We start from the raw sequence: 21,017 nt of genomic DNA on the forward strand, positions 1-21,017 counted from the left end.
TGTGGAAGTGGCCAGGCTACTTCCACTGAGAGGCCTGAAGAAAGGCAAGGGGGGAGGCAGGAAAGAAAAGAGATAAACGATTCTTTGGCTCAGGCAGAAAAGATTCTGCCAAATAGTAATCTGTAGCCATTATGAAATTTCTAGGAAGGAAAAGATTAGCGTGCAGATGAGACACAGATGTGACTGGAAAATGCTTCCGCTCTCCCCAGAGAGGCCAGCGTAGGCGCTCGGAACTACTGTGGTGATGCCAAGAGGGCTTGCATCAGAGACACAAAGGGCCACTGAAGTAAATAGACCCACATCCCTTATTTTATGGATGAGATGGAAGGCAGGGCACAGTCAATACAGAGTTACCCAATAACTGCAGACATTTCAGTATTCCCTGAAGAGCCAGGTACAAACCAGGCTGTTAGGCCCAATAGGAGCTGCCTGGTACAAGCCACGGTCGGGTACAAGACTCTTTGCAGGTCTGTCATCTGGTGGAGGCAGGCCTGGGCATGAAAGAGACATCGTCCCTAGTTGATCTGCTTGGCAGGCTGCACCTGGGCCTAGGGATGGGGACTGCATGGTGGGAACAGAAGCCTCAGGAAGGACCTGTGGAAGATGCCAAGGCGAGTTAAGGGAAAGAGCATAAGAGGAACATAGCCACTATAGCCACCGCTTGGTAGAAGACAAACCAACCTCAAGAAGTGACTGTTAGGACCAGGGACTGCAGTTGTCTGACCAACTACGCCAACAAAGGAATAACTTTAATTATAGGAATATACTAAAGGGAGGCAATCTTTGAGACTTCTGGAGCTAGTCAAGCTGAATTAAGAATTGGAGAAATAACATATGTAGGTGTGTGTGTGTGTGTGTGTGTGTGTGTGTGAGTGTGTGAGTGAAGGGAGAAATAAGTGCACAAATGATGCCCCTATTCTCTTTTGTGGGCAATCTAATTATGTATGTATGTTTGTATGCACATATGTATTCTATTTATTTCTGCGTGTGCATGCATGCAAGTGTGTGCCATGGCATGTGTGTAGGGGTTGGAGGACTACTTTCAGGAGTCTGTTCTTACATGTGGTTCTTGGGGATCAAATTTAGGTGACCCTGCTGGAGTCAATCACCCTTACCCACTGAGCTGTCTCTCTAGCCCAATCTGTAATATTTAATAGTGTTTCCTGAGTTCCCACTGGGTCACACAACATAGGAACTATTTTTTCCAAACAAGACACTACTCTGGCATTTGTGAAAAATCTCACAGAGAGGGGCTGGAGAGATGGCTCAGAGGCTAAGAGCACTGACTGCTCTTCCGGAGGTCCTGAGTTCAATTCCCAGCACAACATGGTGGCTCACACCCATCCCTTATGAGAGCTGGTACCCTCTTCTGGTGTGCAGATATACATGGAAACAGAATGTTGGATACATAATAAATAAATAAAATCTTTTTAAAAAATCTCACAGAGAGCAAAGTGGCCTGGTGAATGTTATTTACTGGCTGACTTCTCACAAGCCCCTTGCCTCCTTCAGACACCATGCCTCTGCTTCCTGGAGGCCCACTCTAGCCAAAGAACAGGGCCTGTGTCTATTCAGGAGCTCTGGAGACATGAACAGATAGAGTGGCAGCATTTTCCCAGACACCCTGGAGCCTAGGTTGCATGTGACATTTGTGTGCATGAAAGGCCACCGGGACTTGTAATTAGCCATCACCTGAGCGTCTCTGATCTCACTTTTCATACAGAGGGTGTAAGATATACTTGTCCTTGGTTGTGCTCAGCCCTAAGGAAAGTCAACAGGTAAGAATCCGTTCATGGAGTTCCTCGTCTCCACTCTACCATGACTCTCGTCAGCACCCCCCCAACCCCCTCCCCCCCAGGCTTCCATTTGCTTTCCCATGAAATGAGAAGACTGGACCAGATTCAAAAACCAGTCCTATGATTTCTCCCAGCCCCGAGTCTTCTAGAGCCTCCAACAAAATGTCTACATTTTCCTCAGCAACGGCCTGAGGTCATTTCTGCCAGAAGGTGGCGCCACTAACTCATGTTTCCCCCAGACTGTGGGCTGGCCATTTGGGAAGGCTCCCACCCCAACCCCCCCCAATCCCCCCCCCCCCCCCCCGCTTTCTGAGGCTGCGGGAAAATCACCTACTCACCTGCTGCCAACAGATGAATCTTCAAAACAATGACGCTCATGCTTGCAGGGGGTGGCTGCGCTGTCTGTTCTTTTGCTGACTTCAAGCACATCGACCTGGTCTTCCTTTGGACGGTCTCTGGAAAGGGCTAACGGAGTTGGGGATGAGCGCGTGCTATTGAATTGCACCCGCTACCAGCCATTTGCATGCTGTTCAGAAGGTACAAATGGCCACTGAGCTTGGCAATTGCCCAATTGCTGCCCGGAGAGCGCTGATATACAGTTTTTGCCACTTCAGATCTCTGGCAGCAGCTACGCTAGAGAGGCCCTGAAAGTGTGGTTATCTAGCCATCTCAGGTTACTGAGAGCCGGGTCAGTATTGTGAAGAGGGATCAGGACAGAAAAAAAGACATTAAGCCAGCAGGGCCATGTCCCTGATGCCACCCAAAGCCAGTCTGGAAGATAAAGTAAATGTGAAGTGAAAAGTCCCCAACAAGATCCCAGGCTCTGATTTTTTTTTTTCTCACATGTTAAGAGAAGGAAGGAAGAATGGACAGAAGAGAAGTGTGTCTCGGGGGTGGGGGTGGCTAATGATTGGGAGACAGCTCAACCAGGAAAGGGCCTGAATCAAATCCCCAGCCAGTCATGGTGGCACTTGTAATGCTACCTCTGGGGAGGTAGGGACCGGACCGGGACCTAGGGATCCCCAAGGCTTGCTAGTCACCCAACCAGCCTACTTGGTGAGTTCCAACACAGTGAGAGAGCCTGTCCCCAAAACATGGTGTGTGGCTCCTGAGAAACAATACAAAGGTTGTCTTTTGGTTTCTATATACAAGCACACACAAGTGAACCCCTCTCATGCACACAGGAAATTGGGGAGGGAGGGGAGAGGGAGGGAAGAAAAGAAAGAACTAGATCGATCAGGGAGTGAAATGTGGATTCATGAAATCATTTTGATTCAAATACCTCAGTCTAGATTTTCTTTCATAAAAAGTAAACAACTTTAAGATTCAAGTAGAAAATACGAGGTATGGGGCTGGAGAGATGGCTCAGAGATTAAGAGCACTGTCTGCTCTTCCAGAGGTCCCGAGTTCAGTTCCCAGCAACCACATGGTGGCTCTCAACCATCTGTAATGAGATCTGGTGCCCTCTTCTGGCATGCAGAACACTGTGTACTGCATAAAGAAAAAGAAAGAAAGAAAGAAAGAAAGAAAGAAAGAAAGAAAGAAAGAAAGAAAGAAAGAAAGAGAAAGAACGAAAAAAAGGAAAGAAGAAAAAAGAGAGAGAAAGAAAGATGTATCTGTCTGGGGCCTGAGTAGGAGACTCGGTAGATAAAGCGCCTCCTTGTGACAGGGCAGGAGGACCAGCACCCATGGCAAAACTAGGCTGGGAGGTGGGCAGAAGACCCCTGGGGCTTACTGGCCTATTAGTGTGGGGTTTAGGGGCCAGTTAAAGTAGTCCAAACAGCTAGCTCCAGGTTCAGTGAGAGACCCTGTCTCAAAAAACAAGGTGAAGAGCGATAGAGAGATACCGGCCTCCTCATGTGCTTGTATGTGTAAGTGTATACACACACACACTGTACACACACACACTGTACACACCCACATGCTGCACCCGTTTTTGAGAGGAAAGAATTACTGTCAAATCTCACAAAAGTTTCTTTCTTTTTAAAGATTTGTTTATTTTATGTATGTGAGTGCTCTATCAACTTTATGCCTGAAGAGGGCGTCAGATCCCACTATAGATGGTTGTGAGCTACCATGTGGGTCCTGGGAATTGAACTCCAAACCTCTGGAAGAGCAGCCAGTGCTCTCAACTTCTGAGCCCTCTCTCCAGCCCCTGGAAAGTTTCTTTAGTCACCTGAAAAAGTCAGAGAAAGGCTTGTTGATTCCTCTTGTGGGGAGGAAGTAGAGTGGGCAGAGTTTTCCTCCCTGGTCTTGTGGGTCAGAGCTGAGCCTGTCGTTCTAGGTTGCTGAGAAATCCCATCTCACTCTGAACAGTCATGTGGATGACTGTGTAACTGATCTCATGCTGGACAGTCACCCTGATGACTGTGTAACTGTAAGTAAAATGATTCTTTCTTGTTGGATCTCGGAACAAGTGGAAGGGGTTGTTTAAGATTTTCCAACAGAGCTGGAGGAGGACAGGCTAGTCCTAAGTCCGAGGAACGAGAAGTGTTTTATTGAAATATGTATGAGGGGGCTGGAGAGTGCCCAGAGTTCAATTCTTAGTACCCACCGCTGGTGACTCACAACCATCTGCGATTCCAGGCTCCTGTACCCCCATGAGGCATATGCACAAATAAAAATAAATCTTTAAAAAGATGCACCTGAGGAGAGAAAATAGCTTTTTCTAGGAAGGAGATACGTTGACTTCCGTCAGCTCCATCAACACTGTGGCATGTGATGTGGACTTGACACCGCACTTTTTAGCTATGGACACAGTCAGGGAACCCATGCTTTAGTCTGCATTACTCCACGGTGTGTGTGATGGAAGGAGAACTGAAATCTGAGACTATCTTTTTGTTTTGTTTTTTTAAATGCCTTATGGCACAGTGATTCACAAATGCAAACCTGCCCCTCATTCTGTGACACTGGCTTCCTGCTGGGCACTGTGTTAAGTCCAGAAGGAAGGCCCCACCCTGGGTGGTGAAGTGAGTGTATTGCTGCACCTAGAGGGATGTGCTGGGCAAACAGGTGTTGGAAGTGGGCCAGGCACACAACAAAGCTCTCAAAGGAGAGCTGCCTTGGGGCCGTAGTAAGGAAGCAAGCAGCTAGCTCACAGGGTTGGTCCCTCAGATCTGCACCAGAACATAGTTGCAGATTGTCTCAGAGCATTGCTGGGAAAGATGGGTGCCCTCCCAAACTGTACACTACTACCTGATAACAACTCTGCAACGTTGCTGAGGGTCTTCTGGCCACATTCCCTTCACACATTGTACTGCTCAGGAGCGTGGCTTCCATATAGGTTCCACACATCATATCAGTTTTTGCTTAGTTGCTGTGTGACCTTGTCCCCCCATTTCCTCATCACTAACAAGAACTGCTATATTGTATCTGAGTTTTGTAAAGATGGCCTGAAATTGTTGAAAAGGTGTGTTTAGTCCATTGCTGGTGTGGCTAAAGCATTCTACATGTTTTCTTTGGATTTTACACTTTTAGTTGTATTGTTCTCCCTGAAATTTTAAGAGATCTATTTGTGTGTGAGTGTGTGTGTGTTTACATGAGTTTATGTGTACTATGTACATGTATATATGCAGGTACCCACAAAGGCCAGAAGAGGGCGTTGGGTCTTTGGAGATAGACTTACATATGCTTGTAAGTTGCCCATGGTGGGTGCTAGGTCATCTGCAAGAGTAGCAAATGTTTTTGTTTTTATTTTATTTTATTTTTTGATACAAGGTTTCTCTGTGTAGCTTTGGCTGTTCTGGAACTAACTCTGTAGACCAAGCTGGCCTAGAATTCACCTTCCTCTGCCTCCTGAGTGCTGGAATTAAAGGTATATACCAGGCTGGAGAGATGGCTCAGCAGTTAAGAGCACCGGCAACCTTGTGTGCCGGGCAGTGGTGGTACACACCTTTAATCCCAGCACACAGAAGGCAGAGGCAGGCAGATCTCTGTGACTTTAAGGCCACCCAGGTATATAAAGCAAGTTCCAGGACAGCCAGGGTTGTTACACAAAGAAACCCTGTATTGAAAAACCAAAATAAATAAGTAAATAGAAAATAATAACAAATGTTTGCCTGAGTGTGAGTAAAGTGGGACCCTTAGATATTGCTGATAGGAGCATAAACTTGTAAAAACTGTGCAACCACTCTGGAAATCAGTATGGCCGTTCCTCATACTAGAACTTTCCACTTCTGATTCCTGGGAGAGTATCCAAAGGAGGCCAAGTCGGCTTGTCACACAGACACCAGGACACACCTGCATGTTGCACACTATTTGCAACACCCTGTGATGGAAGCAGCCCCTGTGTCCATCAGCCAGACCGTAAGAGTGTGGTATACAGACACAATGGGTTTTCATTTAACTGTAAAGACACTGTGTCGGGATAGGAAGATGGTGTGCAAGCCTGATGACTGAATTTAGATCCCCTGAGCGTAGGTAAGAACTGGGCATGGTAGCACTGGTGGTTGTGCTCCTAGCATCACCTGCCAGGAGACAGGAGGCAAAGACAGGAGAATGGCTGGCTCCTGCAGGCTGGCTAGCCTTGGGTACACAGAAGAGAGCAACAAAAGAGATCTCAGACAAGCTGGAAAAGCCAAGAGCTAAGGTAGTCCTCTGACTTCCACATATGCACAGAGAGGCAGAGGCAGAGACAGACAGAAAGACAGAGAGAGGCACAAACACAGAGAAACACACACACACACACACAGAAACAGAAACACATAGAGACAGAGACAGACACTACATATATATACAGAGAGAGAGAGAGAGAGAGAGAGAGAGAGAAACAGAGACAGAGAGACAGAGAGACTACACACACACACACAGACTCAAACACAGAGACAGAGAGACAGAGCAAGAGACACACACAGGGAGAGAAACAGACACAGAGAGGCACACAGAGACAAACCACACACACACAAAGAAAGGCAGAGACAGAGAGGCACAAACACAGAGAAAGAGAGACAGACAGACACACACACACACACACAGAAACAGAAACACACAGAGACAGAGACAAATACCACACACATACACACAGAGAGACAGACGCACACCAGAGAAACAGACACACAGAGACAGAGACAGACTACACAGACACACACACACCCAAACACAAGAGACAGAGAGACAGAGCAAGCAACACACAGAGAGAAACAGAGACACACAGAGACAAACACCACCACCCACCACCCCCCCACACACAGACACACAGAGACACACACAGAAACAAACACACACACACACACACACACACACACACACACACACACACACACTGAGAGAGAGATCCTATTTCCTTCACACAGTAATTGCTGAAGTATTCCAAAGAGCACAGACAGGCAGGGAGGGACTCTCTGGTTGCTCTGTTATCTGCTTTGGTCCAGAGTCCTTTGAAGTGTTGGGAGGTCACTCCTCCTCGTTGGGGGTGAGTGGCAGAAGACAGTGAGTGTCCTGGAGGCCTGCCTGGGCTCAGCAGCTGGAAGCAATCCTCCCTCCTCTGATGTGTTTGCTAAGTCTTGTCTCTGGTTCTAGGATGGAACGTCATTTTCCTATTTTAAGTTAGTGTTATTTATTCCCGGCTCTGTGCTACTGACCACCCTCTGAGGGCAAAAGCCAGGCTTCGCTCATCCTCCTGCCCTCCCTCGGGCTCTAGCACAGGGCCACACAGTGGACCAGCTGCGAGAACTAATGGTGGAAGCTGGATGACCTGGGTAACCATGGAGACCCTGTTACTGGGAGTTTCCGGACAGGCGCTTTCATTGCCGGCATGCATAGAAAAGCCCTGCAGTGTGCTAGCCTGGGTAGAGCAGGGAGGTTAGGACACAGGGTAGCCCTGATTCCAGAGATCTTGCTTAGTCTCCCTGGGACAGCCAGACACGCATGCAGAAACATTATTCATCCAAAGATAGAAGAAAAGACTTAGAAATAAAACCACTACGTGCAACATGCAAAGAACAAATACCTAGTAAAATAATACTCATTGAATAGCTGCTGTGTGTTCTAGAACTGGGAGGGGCCAAGGACAAATCCCGAGGTTGCAGTAATGAGAGGTGGCTTCAAGAAGCAGATAGGAGGGGCTGGAGGGATGACTTCGCAGGTAAGAGCACCTGTTACTCATCCGTGGGACCGAGTTTAAACCCCAGCACCAATGTATAACTCCAGTTCTAGGGAACATGATGCCCTCTTCTGGCCTCTGTGGGTACTGCATGCATGTGGTACACACACATACATGTAGGTAAAACGCCTATTCATATAAAATAAGATATTTTTTAAAAGAAGCGGGTAATAGGAGGGCACGATTGTTTAACCTGTAATCTCGGCACATTGGAGGCTGAGGCAGGATTGTCTGAAGCCATTGTCTGGGTTATTTAGTGAGAAAGGAAGGGAAGACGGGCAGAAGAGAGGACAGGAGATGGGGGAGGGAAGGAGACATTCTGGATTGTTTTGATGTCTCTGTCTAGTTGGTGGCATACCTGCAGACACGCATCTTTCTAGTCTACACATTGCAAACTGTGGATGCTGTCCTCTTTAAAGTCCAGGTGGGTCCAAGCAGCTGTGACTAAGGGTAGATGCTCCCCACATCAACAAGACCTGGCTTATGTCTGTCTGTCTCCGACTATGACAAGTCCCTCTAAATCTAGATCTCAGAACTACTGAAGAGAAATCATGAATCAATTTCTTGGCCACTACGGAGCTTCTGTGTGCAGGAGCCTGTTGTATTAAGGGATACACAGCAGAGTGGTAAACAGTGGTGTTGGTGGCCTGCCTATAGCCTGAAGAACAAGGAATATGCAAAATGAGAAGTCCAGTGCTTGACCCAGCGGTGGTTCCTGGAGCTGGCACTGAAGTCCTCCAAGAAGTCAATGTCACTGTGGGCTCATTGTTCCGGCCCAGTCTACTCCGATCCAATCTCTGTCACCTTCTCCATAGTGAGACAGCTATTCTCTACAGCCACAGTGGATGCCTGATCACCAGGACTGTGTGGTATTGTCATCCTAACTTGACTGGGCCTGTGGGTGGCCAGGGAGCAGGGTGCTTACTCCCAGCATTTAGCAAGGGGGGCCCTGACTGAACCAGACACTCATTTCTATAGAAACCCAAATACCAAGTCTAGCTTGGCCTGGGCTTAGGCTTGTATCCAAAAGGCATAGTGGCAGTCTGACCCCATGCTGGGCTTTGAGAGGAGACACAGCAGTGTCTGATGGCCACATGGTCCTCAGAATGGCCACAAGAATATTTTTCAAGCATGTAAGTCTGTGCACCACATATGTGCAGTGCTCTTAAATGCCAGAAGAGGGCATCAGATCTCCTGGAACTGGAGTTACAGACTGTTGTGAGCTGCCATGTGGGTACTGGGAATCCAACCCAGATCCTCTGCAAAAGAGCTAGTGTTAATCACTGAGCCATCTCTCCAACCTCTCACTGAACCTGGAGCTCACTGATTGGCTGAGCTAGCTGTCCAGCAAGTCCCAAGAACCCTCTTGTTTCTTGCTCACCAGCACTGGGATTACAGGTGTGCACCTCTGTGCTTGGCTTTTTATGTGGGTGGGGATTGTGATGGAGCAGCAAGCCCTTTACTCACTGAGCCATCCCTCAGCCCTATTTCCTCATATTTTCTAAAGGTCAAAATATCATGGTATTGCTTTGCCACAGAAAATACTACCGGAATGTTATCAGAACAGTTGTCAAGTGTTAACTACGGCAAAGCCTATCCAAGCAGTGTGTCCGCAGCTGGTCTTAGGATTAGGCCAGAGCATCCTGCATACCTGCCACCTCCTGACTCTTCATGGCAGATCTGAAGCCCTGCATGCCTGTCCAGGGTGAGGCTGATTCTGGGGCCCCCTCTATGCTGAAGCACCCGACAGACTCCACTCCCTCTGTTTCCTGCAGTGGACTTGGATCATCCAAATAACCAAGATGGCCATTCGCATTTGCAGTCTGATGTATTTGGAGTCTGCTCTAGGCTTGCCTGAGGCAAATTTCTCATAGGTTCCAACAGCAAGGTGGTGTGACCTTTTATCTCAAACATGTGCTCCAGGCTAGGTCCCAACAAATCTTGGTCTGACTTCTTTTGTTTTATTTGAGACAGGGTCTCTCTACATAGCCCTGGCTGTCCTGGAACTCACTATATAGACCACGCTAGCCTCTGCCTCCTGAATGCTGGGTCTAATGTTGTGCACCACCAACACCCAGGTTGATCTGACTTTTTTATAAGAGACGAGGCTCAGTTGTACCTAAATAGGGAGCTGTGGTCTATGTCTGCCACAATTCATATTGACTTGGTGGTGTCTTTGGGATGAGTATTAATACATTCTCATTGCTATGACAAAAAAGTGATTTAGATGAGGGAGGGTTAATTTTTTTCCAACTTTTTTTTTAATTTGAATTAGAAACAGGATTGTTTTACATGACAATCCCAGTTCCCTTCTCCCTCTCGTCCTCCTCTACCACCCCTCCCCAACTAAAACCCTACCTATCACATATCCTTTTTGCTCCCTCTGGATGGTGAGGCCTTCCATAGGGTGTCATCAGAGTCTATCGTGTCCTTTGGGATAGGGCCTAGGCCCACCCCCGTGTGTCTTGGCTCAGGGAGTATTCCTCTATATGGGATGGGCTCCCAAAGTCCACACCTATGCTAGGGCTCCCAAAGTCTACACCTATGCTAGGGATAAATACTGAACTTCTACAGGAGGTCCTATAGATTTCTGAGGTTTCCTCACTGAAACCCATGTTCCTGATCAGTCCCATGCTGGATTCCCAGCTATCAGTCTTGGCGAGGGAGGGTTTATTTTGGCTTTCGGTTTGAGTAGAAACAGTCTGTTGTGGAGGCAACAGTATGGAGGCAGGAGCATGAGGCAGCTGGTCACACCTTCATCTGCTGTCGGGAAGCCAAGAGCACACAGGAAGCTGAGAGCAGACAGGAAATGAAGCCTGGCTATAAAACCCCAGGGCCCACCCCCGTGACCCACTTCCTCCAGCTAGGCCCTACTTACTAAAGGGTCCATAATGTTCCCAGCAGCACCACCAGCTGGGGATCAAGTGTTTAAAGACACGCCAATGGGTGCCATTTCACATTCAAATCACAACAGATGACGGTCATGAGGCTGACCCCCTTCCTCGCTGGGATTAAGGCCCTTAGAAAAGGTCAGAACAGCTGTGTCTTTACAGAAGTAGCTGCATCCATCCCATTTGCCCTTCTGCTTTCTGCCAAGTAAGGATGCTACTGCAAGGTGACATCTTGGATACAGGGAACAATCTCGCACTTCCCAGAAACCAGAGCCGTGGGAAAATTAGCCTCTGTTTACTACAAGTCCCTGGGTCTTGTTGCTGCATTACAGTAAGATGAATGAACCAAGACATAGGACATTCTTGGTTACCATGATATCCCTGGACTCAGGATGAGAACACAACCCATTCACCTCATCCTAAATTGAAAACATTGTCCATAAATCAAGAAGCACTTGCATGCCAGGCGGTGGTGGAGCACACCTTTAATCCCTGTACTCGGGAGGCAGAGGCAGGTGCATCTCTGTGAGTTAGAGGCTAACCTGGTCTACAAAGCAAGTTCCAGGATAGCCAGGGCTGTTACACAGAGAAACTCTGTCTCAAAACAAACAAACAAACAAACAAACAAACAAAAACAACAAAAAAGAAAGGGCTGGAGAGATGGTTCAATGGTTAAGAGCGTTGACTGCTCTTCCAGAGGACCCAGGTTCAATTCCCAGCACCCACATGTCAGCTCACAACTGTAACTCCAGTTCTGGACACCCATACCAAAATGCCAATGCACTTTAAAAAAAGAAAAGAAAAGAAAGCCAACAAAATAAATAAAAATATTTTTGAAAAAACAAAAAAGAAAAAAAGCTTGCCATTGAGGGGGCTGGGAATCTGGCTCAGCTGGTAGAGTGTTTTCCTTAGGTGCTCTAAGCCCTGGGTTCAATTCCCCAGCTTTGCTTTACACACATATAAATGAACATGATGGGGCTGGAGAGATGGCTCAAAGTACTGCTCTTGAAGAGGACCTGAGATCAGTTCTCAGCACCCATATTGGGAAACTCACAACCACCTGTAACTCTAGCTTCAAAGGGCTTGATGCCTTCTTCTGGGTTCTGTGGGTCCCCACATACTTGTGTCCATAGCCACTTACAGAAAATGTAAAATCTTTAAAGAAACAGAACAATACCCCCTGGGGATGGTGAAACAAGATTGTAATCCGAGTATTAGGGAAGTAGAAGCAGAAGAATCAGGTGTTCAAGGTCATCTTCAAGGTCATCCTCAGCTACATAGTAAGTTCTAGACCAGCCTGGGCTTACAGGAGACACTGTTTCAAAATGAGAAGGGTGAAGTGTTCAGGACTGTCTGCATCTGGGTATGCAGCCAGCATTCTGAATCTCACTTTCATTTTCCTGTACCTTCCGACCTTCCCGTGTTGGGGCTGGAGCATGGCTCAGAGGGTAAAGTGCAAGCCATGCAAGTGTGGGGACCGGAGTTCATATTCCCAGACACTGAGGAGAGCCAGATCCAGCAGGACACAGCTGTAATCCCAGCATGGAGACAGAGACCGGAGAATCCATACACATTTACCGGGCAGCTAGCCTGCTGTATGCAGCAGCAAACAACAGAACCTATCTAAAACAAGGTGGGAGGTGAGGACTGACCCTTGAGGTTGTCCTCTGACCTCCACACATGACACTTGTGTGAACATATGCATGTGTGCATGCATGCACACACACAAAAGATTCTGTTTTAAAGGCCTCTCAATATCTTTCATCTAATGTTAACTGAAGAGGATGAAAGCATTCTAGAATAATGCAGGATGCTCTAGAGAGTGGTCCAGGGAATGGTTCATCCAGTCATTATTATTATTCATTATACTATTGGTTAATCATGATTATTCACTCAGCATCCACAGCATCCCTGGTGTATACCAAACAGTTTAGACATCACATCACCAGCTCCTCTGAAGGGACCAGCTCCCCATTTTGGCAGCCATAACAGCTTGTCTGACCTTGTCCTAGTCACTAGAAAGTCAGATCCCTGCCTCATGGCAAGGAACCAATCAGAAGTTAGCTGGTGGCGGCTATGCTTTACGGCTCTGGGTGTGCTTTACAGACAAGTGCACAGCAATCACCCGCAGAGCATAGTAACCACTCTGGAGGGCCTATGGGCCATAACAACCAATTGGCCAACCAACACAGGGCAAGCCCTCCAAGCCTGGAGGCACACCAATCCTGAGCCTGTGCATACCCCTAGACACTCCCCTTATGCTGCCCTACAAGATCTCTCTGTAGCCCCTTGGAGCTGTCTTTGCTAGCCATCCGCCATGGGGTTAGCGGTTAAACAACAATAAAGCCTCATGCTGTTTGCAACAAGCTTTCGAATCTACCTGGTGATTGGGGTGACAATGGTTCTGGGCTGGGACCCTGGAGGCCTGAGTTTTCCGGGGATCTAACACCTCAAGAGCCCTAAGGTCCAAGGGAGACAAGAATACAGACAAATCACAAAGCTTAGCTAGTCGGGAATCAAAGAAGAAAATGGGAGGGACAGGGAGGTCTTCATGTAAGAGGCTCAGGAATCCCAGCTGAAGCTGGGGAGGACCATGGGAGTCAGAGCGCTGGAGGAATGCCGAAATGGGTGTGGGTCCATTTTCCCGACTCCTCTCTTCCCTTACTGGGGCTCACTTGGAAATCAGTCCCTTTCTAAAGGGCCCGAGGAAGAGGCTGCCAGCCCTCCAGAGCTCTTGTGAACTGGGAGGACCTACCCTTCTTTGGCTTCCTCAGCATCCTCAGTTTGCTCCGAACCAGGGATGGAATCAGAAGCTCCCCTCCAGGCAGCTTCTCCTTCTTTCGTCCTACAGAGTGCTTTCCTGTGCTACAGAAGTCCTTCCTCAATCTCCTAGGCCCTCCTCTCCCCATCTGCTCTGGCCTGGGGCTGTTGGCGCCAGAAGAGAACCCCACAGCGCCTAGGAGGTTTTTCTAGAACAGGATTATGGGGACGCCAGGGACCATTAGGGGCCTGGCAGGGGAGTCCTGTCTGCAAGGCATCAAGCAGCCTTTGTCACCTGCCGCCAGGAGGATTATCAACCCAATTGGCTATTTTGAGGTTATCTGTTTGAGATTCCTACCTGGCCCGGAGGCTGTGCTCTGCCCTGCCTCTGCCCCCTCCCAGCAGTGAGAGGTTTGCTTGTGTGGCTCCATTAGCGCGCGCGGACTGTGTCTTTTTCTTCGATTTACCTGAGGACCTTCATTTTGCAAAGCCAAATCCAGGCTTCACATCACACTAGTAGGAAACTGTGATCATCCTAAAACAGCACCAATTCTGCACTGAAAAAGAGTTGTTTTGTTTTTGAGATCAGGAGCCCACTGCCGACTCCCACGACGTGCCTGCCCTGATCTGTTAATGACAGCATAGTTAAGATCCCTTGAGCCCCTTCCAGTGGTCACTCTCGACTTGCACCCGAACCCAGCACTGAATCACAGGACAAAGCATCCAGAAGATGCCCCTCTGGGAGTGAGGAAGAGGATCGAGTGCCCAGGGCAAGAGGCTGGAATCAGATGTTAGCAGGGGTGTTTGGCGAGATGAGTGTGTGTCTGTGTGTGTGTGTGTGTGTGTGTGTGTGTGTGTGTGCATGACTGTCTTTCAGAGTACAGGTATGTGTGGGTCTGGGTATGTCTGTATGTTTCTGTGTGTGTGCATGTTTGTGTATGTGTGCATATGTGTTTATGCAGATGTGGTGGCAGATCCAGACATCTGTGGCTATTGTAACCTCAGAGAGGGACCTTGTGCTTCTCTCTGTTCGCTCACCCATTATGGAGTCATCTCGTCTTGGTGTTGTGTCCTCTTAAGAGCCTGCATTGTATTAATCACTTCAGGGATGCTAGAATGACAATTATATGCTACCCTAGAGAGAGCCCCTCTGCAGGAGTATCATATTTGGGGGACATTTTTAATGCAGGGAGGGTCCTTCCAGAGCAGGAGTGGATGGGTGGCACTGGGAACAAGCCCTGTAGACAGGAGAAACCTGTTTATCTTCACACTCCAGAGAGCCCATCAGTCTTCCTTGACAGCAGTACTGTAGGGAGCACATTCCAGGAGGGAGATATGGGTTCCCCTGGCCAAGTGGCCTTCTCCTGATGAGCAGAGGGTCTAATGAGATAAAATGGGAGAGAGCAGCAGGAAGCCTGATCCATCGTTCCCCCAGTCTTCAGAAGAAACTGATCAAAGGGGAACGGGTATTTGTGAAGAGTTGAGAAAACTTGAAAGAAAATCACAGTGGGCCTGGATATTTGTTTATATTTGTCGGGTTTCTGAGGCAGTCTGTCTTTTCTCCAGCCCGGTTCCACCTAGTTCCTGCAAGTGTGTAGCTTTTCTAAATTCTAAGCGATACGTGTGCATGCTGGAGTGTGTGTGTGTGTGTGTGTGTGTGTGTGTGTGTGTGTGTGTGTGTGTAGAATATATATATGTAAGGGATCTGCATCTGTATGAATGTATTATCTATCTATCTGTCTATCTATCTATCTATCTATCTATCTATCTATCTATCTATCTATCTATCTATCTGTATCTTATTCCGGATAGTAATTCAGTAATTCAGAACCTTTTCCAGGAAACTTTTGTGGGCCAATAAAAGAGCTGAGATGGTTCCATCAGATTTCACCATTTTTAACATCTATAAAAGCAAAACTTCTAAACAGTGTTCTTGTCTTTATCTCTTAGGCCTCAAAAAAGGAAGGCTCATGCTAGGGAGAAACCAAATGTGTGTGTGTGTGTGTGTGTGTGTGTGTGTGTGTGTGTGTATGTGTTGAGGGGCATTTTTTTTAGATCAAAGAGTTTCATTTGGTGTCTGTCCTTCCCTCCTCTTCCTCCCCAACCCCCATCCCAGATCTGTTTGCAAAGAGCTCAGATCTTTTTTCCCACACACAGACTGACCTGATAGTGGAGGAATGAGTGGGGGAGGGGCCGCTCTGGGATTAGATGTAGCTCATTCTGCACCAGTGGTATCTGACCTAAAGAAAATTCTGGTAGGAAGAGACTGCACACTCTCCATACGGAAATAAGACAAGACTCTATTTCTATTTTAAGGGCCCAGCAGCAGACACATCATTCTCACAGCTGTACGCACGACCACGACCGTCCATAAAGCAGTATACCGAGCACTTGAATGTGGCAGCATTGGGCTGAGTTCATTTCCTTCCATTGGTAATATGATGTAGTAGGCACCACCCCAGGCTCCCGGTGAGGAAAGTGAAGTTACAGCATCTTAGCTGGCCAGAGGTTTCCACTTGGTCCTTATGCCTTCAAATGTGAGCTCTTAGTCCCTACAAAGTCAATGTTGCCATGTGATAGGATGCATTTAAATCTAGCTAGGAACTTTTCTGACAAGTGTCAGGCAAATCACTGTCCAAGACAATGCAAACAGAATTAGTAACATATGTTGATAAACATGGAAATCTCATGAGGGAGACTCTGACTGCGCTGACAGATGGAGACGTTGTTGTATTCATCACTGACTACTGCACATCTGGAAACAGAGGCTAGCCTTGAAATCCGATGTATTCCAGACACGCACAGCCCTCCCACCTCCCCCCTTGGAAAAACCTTTGCTGGGTCCTGCTGTGCCCTCCAGCTACCATCCCGTTCTCTCCTCCTTTTCCCTGCCAAACTTTCTGAATGAAAAATGGAGCCACTCACTCTCCCATTTCCTCAGCCCCGCCCCATGCCCCCTGTGTGCCTGTTTCCTCCCCTGCTCTTTTGAAACCTTCAAGAGGTCACAGACTAGACGACTCATTTCCCAAGCAGTGGCATTATTTCTCCACCTTCCTTCTCCTTGACATTACTCAAGTGTTTGATCGGCCCATTGCCATCTTATTCCCTCTGAATCCATGATCCTGCCCTGTGTGGACTCAAGTGTCTCCATTGTGGTTCTTCGCCCTGAGGGACCTTAGCCTGGCTTCCTTCTCTCCCTGGCCTTTCTTGGTGATGTCACCGATTTCTTGTGGCTCCAGATGACCCTTGATAAAGAAGACTCCTGAGGGTGGGTTCAGGGGGCAGAGAATAGGGCCAGAGCCCTAGACATTGCTCCCTGTACCAGCTGGGAGGTTCTAGAGAATTCACTGAGTTTTGTACGCCTCACTTTCCTTGTCAGTAATCTAAGGATGGCGGTAGATACTGAACAGGGCCAAGCCAGCCCTCGGTCAAGTAGCATGAAAAAGGCAAGCATCCTGCAGAAAAGAAAGTACACTATAAAATTGTCCTTATTGTTACCACCATTGTTTATTGAATTTATATCTTTTTGTTTTTGTTTTAATTGAGACAGGATTTCTCTGTATAGCCCTGGGTGTCCTGGAACTCACCTTGTAGACCAGGCTGGCTTCAAACTCAGAGGGATCTGCCTGCCTCTGCCTCCCAAGTAGTGGGATAAAAGATGTGTGCCACCACCACCCAGCTTATTTACTTTTGATTTATTTGGTTTATAATTTTTGTTTGTTTGTTTGTTTTTTGGAGACAGGGTTTCTCTGTGACTTTTGGAGGCTGTCCTGGAACTAGCTCTTGTAGACCAGGCTGGTCTCCAACTCACAGAGATCTGCCTGTCTCTGCCTCCCGAGTGCTGGGATTAAAGGTGTGCGGCACCTAGGTCCAGTGGTTTTTAAAACTTTTTAAAAAAGATTTTATTTATTTATTATGTATACAACATTCTGCTTCCATTTATCTGCACATCAGAAGAGAGCACCAGATCTCATAAAAGATGGTTGTGAGCCATCATGTGGTTGCTGGGAATTGAACTCAGAACCTCTGGAAGAGCAGTCAATGCTTTTAACCTCTAAGCCATCTCTCCAGCCCCCATGTTTAAGTTTTTAATTTAATTTTTATGTATATGGATGTTTTGCCTACATGTATTTCAGGACCTTTGGAGTCCTGAAAAAGGCACTGGGTTCCTTTGAACTGGAGTTACAGATAGTTGTGGGCCATCATGTGAGTGCTGGGAATCAAACCCAGGTCTTCTGGAAGAGCAGCCAATGCTCTTATCCACTGAGCCATCTGTCTGGCCCTTAACTGTACCAGTGTGTGTGTGTGTGTGTGTGTCTGCAGAGACAAGAAGAGGCTATTGAAACCTTCGGAGATGGAGTTGCAGATGGTTGTAAGCTGCCTCACATGGCTTCTGGGAACCAAACTGGGATCTGATGGCCTCTGTAGTCACCGAACTTTTACACACACACACACACACACACACACACACACACACACACACACACACAGAGAGAGAGAGAGAGAGAGAGAGAGAGAATTAAAAATGGAATAAATCTTTTTTTTAAGTATAGGGAACAAAGACTAATCTTAAATCAACTGTTCATGTGGGTTCTATATGAAGGATCAGCCAGCTGTCAAAAGAGAAAAGCGCGACTGTTGGAAGGGACTAAGCTGGCTTTCTGGACATGGAGATGGCAGCCTGAGGGTGTGGCTGAGGCTGTCAGTAGGAGAAAGGACCAGGAGGGAGGAGAGGTGGAGCCCTCTCTGCAAGAGAAGCAAGTGCTGTTGACCCTTCGGGCTCCTCTCCAGCCTTTCTTTAGCAGAGGGTTTTGAGCTTGGCCACTTGTTCCAGAGACCTGCTTGCTATTTTGGTCTCAGTGCTCAGCACATTGCTGATGGCCTCTCCTGAGCCCTCCATTTGCTCTGCGCCAGCCTTCAGATCACAGAGAAGAGCGCCTCTTGGTCTTGAGGTCAGAGATTTGAACCCTGGCTAAGACAGGATGAATGACATCAGGTAATTCATTTGACCTGTCTGATTCTTAGTCTGCTCATGCATAAAGTGGGAACTACTAAATATCAACTCGTGTCCCCTCAAAAGAAAATGTATTGGTTCTAGGGAGGGGGTCTTTAACCTGGAGGTTGTGCAGAGAGTGTTGAATATGTCACCACCTTTGAGCAACCTACGCTCCTATAAGTAACCCCAGAAAACTCACTGGTTCACTACGCTAAAGGAAATATAATGAAACCACAGCCTCCTGGAACTCAGCTGTGGCCCTATCTGGAAAAGTAGTTGTAGGTATAATTCACAAAGATGAGGTTATACTGCACTGCCTATTGTCTTTATGAGAAGGCCAAGTGGAGACAGGGGAAGGAAGCACTCTGTACAGATGAAGGCAAGGGCCTGAAGGCCACACACTACAAGGCCAGAGATAGTCATGGGCAGATCATCTCAGAAGGATCCAACCTGATACACCCACTTGGGACGCAGGAAAATGCCACTCAACAAAAGTCAGGTTAAGACTCCTTTATTTGCCGGTGGCCCAGAGCAGTCTCGTGCCAGAAAGAACTCTTAACCCCAGAGAAAGTAAGGGTAGTGTTTATGAACCCAAAACCCACAATTACATCATACCAGAGGCAGGCCAGGGGCAGAAGTTTCAAAGGTTTCAGTTAGGTTGATTAAAACAATTTGTTTTATGTTGTAAGACAATGGACCTCCCAAAGTGCCTGCTCGGCAGGCAGGATGTGGTTAGCTGAGGCTGGAGAGCAGTCTGGTGAAGCACATGACAGTTAGCTAAAGCTAGGACAAGATGGAGTCACTCAGGGTAGTTTACAAAACAGGTGTGCTGCCTGGTTTTATGTCAACTTGACACAAACTAGAGTCACCTGGGAGAAGGAAACCTCATTTGAGAAATTGCCCCACCAGACTGGCCTGGGGATAAGCTCTTGGGCCATTTTCTTGATTAATGATTGATGTGCTGGATCCAGCTCATCGTGGGCGGTGCCACCCCTGAGCAAGTGGTCCTGGGTCCTTGAGATTTGCTATCTTTGTATATAGTTTCAAATCAAGCCTAAAATCTTTTTCTTTAGACTAAAAGGGGAATTGTAGTGAGATACACACCCCTCCCCCATACCTTTAGCACTGACCACTATTTGGGAGTGGTCACAGGTGAGGACATGACAGAGGAGAGGACTAGATCTGGGGGCTTGGACCCCAGAGCTCTCTCTCTCTGGGTTCCAGTCGGTTCTTGGAGGGCAGCTGAGATTGGCTGCTTGGAGCACTGACCTTGGGTTATCTCTTTCTCATGTAAGTGATTTCTCCCCAATAAAATTAACCTTCTTCATTCCAATCCAGTGTATTATAATATTTCTACCATACTATAAGAAAGCAGTCTAAGCAAGCCATGAGGAGCAAGTCAGGAAGCAGCATTCCATGGCCTCTGCACCAGTTCCTGCCTCCAGGTTCCTGCCCTGGCATGCTTCAGTGATATAAAATGAAACAAACCCCTTTCTCCCCAAGTTGATTTGGGGAATGCTGTTTTATCACAGTAATAAAAACACTGGATCCCCTAACTCAGACACCAGACAACACCTTAATCTCAGTTTCTAGGATGGAGACAGTGAATTCCTGGTGTCCAAGCTACCCAGCAGCACTACAAAACAAATAAAGAAACATATCCCAACCTCTGTTCCTGGCCTCTGACCCTTTACCATTCATAACCTGTGAGTTGCCAGTCTGTTTGCAGAAGGTTGCCAAACAGCTGCCCCTAAACAAAGTTGCCAAAACAGTTCCCCCAGCCCCCAGTGGATCCTCTCTTCCCTTCCTCCCACCCTTTGCTCTACTGACTCAGCCTTAGCCACACCCTCTGGTTTTCAACTCTGTATTCAGAAAACCATCTCTGAATTCCTTCCAACAGTCACCCAATTTTCTCTCTCCATTGACATCTCCAATGGCTCATCCAAATTAGCAGAAAATTTAAGGTTTGGCTTTTTTTTTGTTCCATATACTTTTTTGTTTGTTTGTTTGTTTGTTTGAGACAGGGTTTCTCTGTGGCTTTGGACAGCTGTCCTGGCACTTGCTCTGGAGACCAGGCTGGCCTTGAACTCACAGAGATCCGCCTGCCTCTGCCTCCCAAGTGCTGGGATTAAAGGCATGCGCCACCAACGCCCGGCTCATATACTTATTTTTTTGTTTATTTATTTTATTTTATGGGTATAAGTATTTTTCCTGTACGTATGTATGTATGTATACCACATGCATGTGGAGTGTCTGTAGAATTCAGAAGAGGGCATCAGAACTCCTGGAACTGCAGTTATGGATAGCTGTGAGCCACCACATAGGTGCCAGGAGCTAAGCCTAGACCTCTACAAGAGCAACAAGTGTTTTTAACCCTTGGACTATCTCTCTGCCCCCTCCCATTCCATATGCTTTCAAAAACTATTTATTTTCAATTGTGTCTATGTGCATACATGAGTACAGTGCCCGAGGAA

General features: G+C 47.4%; 1 long non-coding RNA gene across 1 annotated transcript; it reads right to left on the reverse strand.

The window, feature by feature from the left end:
* Positions 1 to 329: 329 nt before the first annotated feature.
* On the reverse strand, positions 330 to 4,263 carry LOC118238803. Its single transcript, XR_004769972.1, has 3 exons — positions 3,973 to 4,263; positions 2,135 to 2,261; positions 330 to 594 (listed from the first exon to the last, which is right to left on the reverse strand). It is a non-coding gene; the product is annotated as an uncharacterized LOC118238803 (long non-coding RNA).
* Between the last annotated feature and the right edge of the window lie 16,754 nt (positions 4,264 to 21,017).

This window comes from Cricetulus griseus, chromosome 4 (assembly GCF_003668045.3).
Source record: "Cricetulus griseus strain 17A/GY chromosome 4, alternate assembly CriGri-PICRH-1.0, whole genome shotgun sequence".
Taxonomy (NCBI): Eukaryota; Metazoa; Chordata; class Mammalia; order Rodentia; family Cricetidae; genus Cricetulus; species Cricetulus griseus.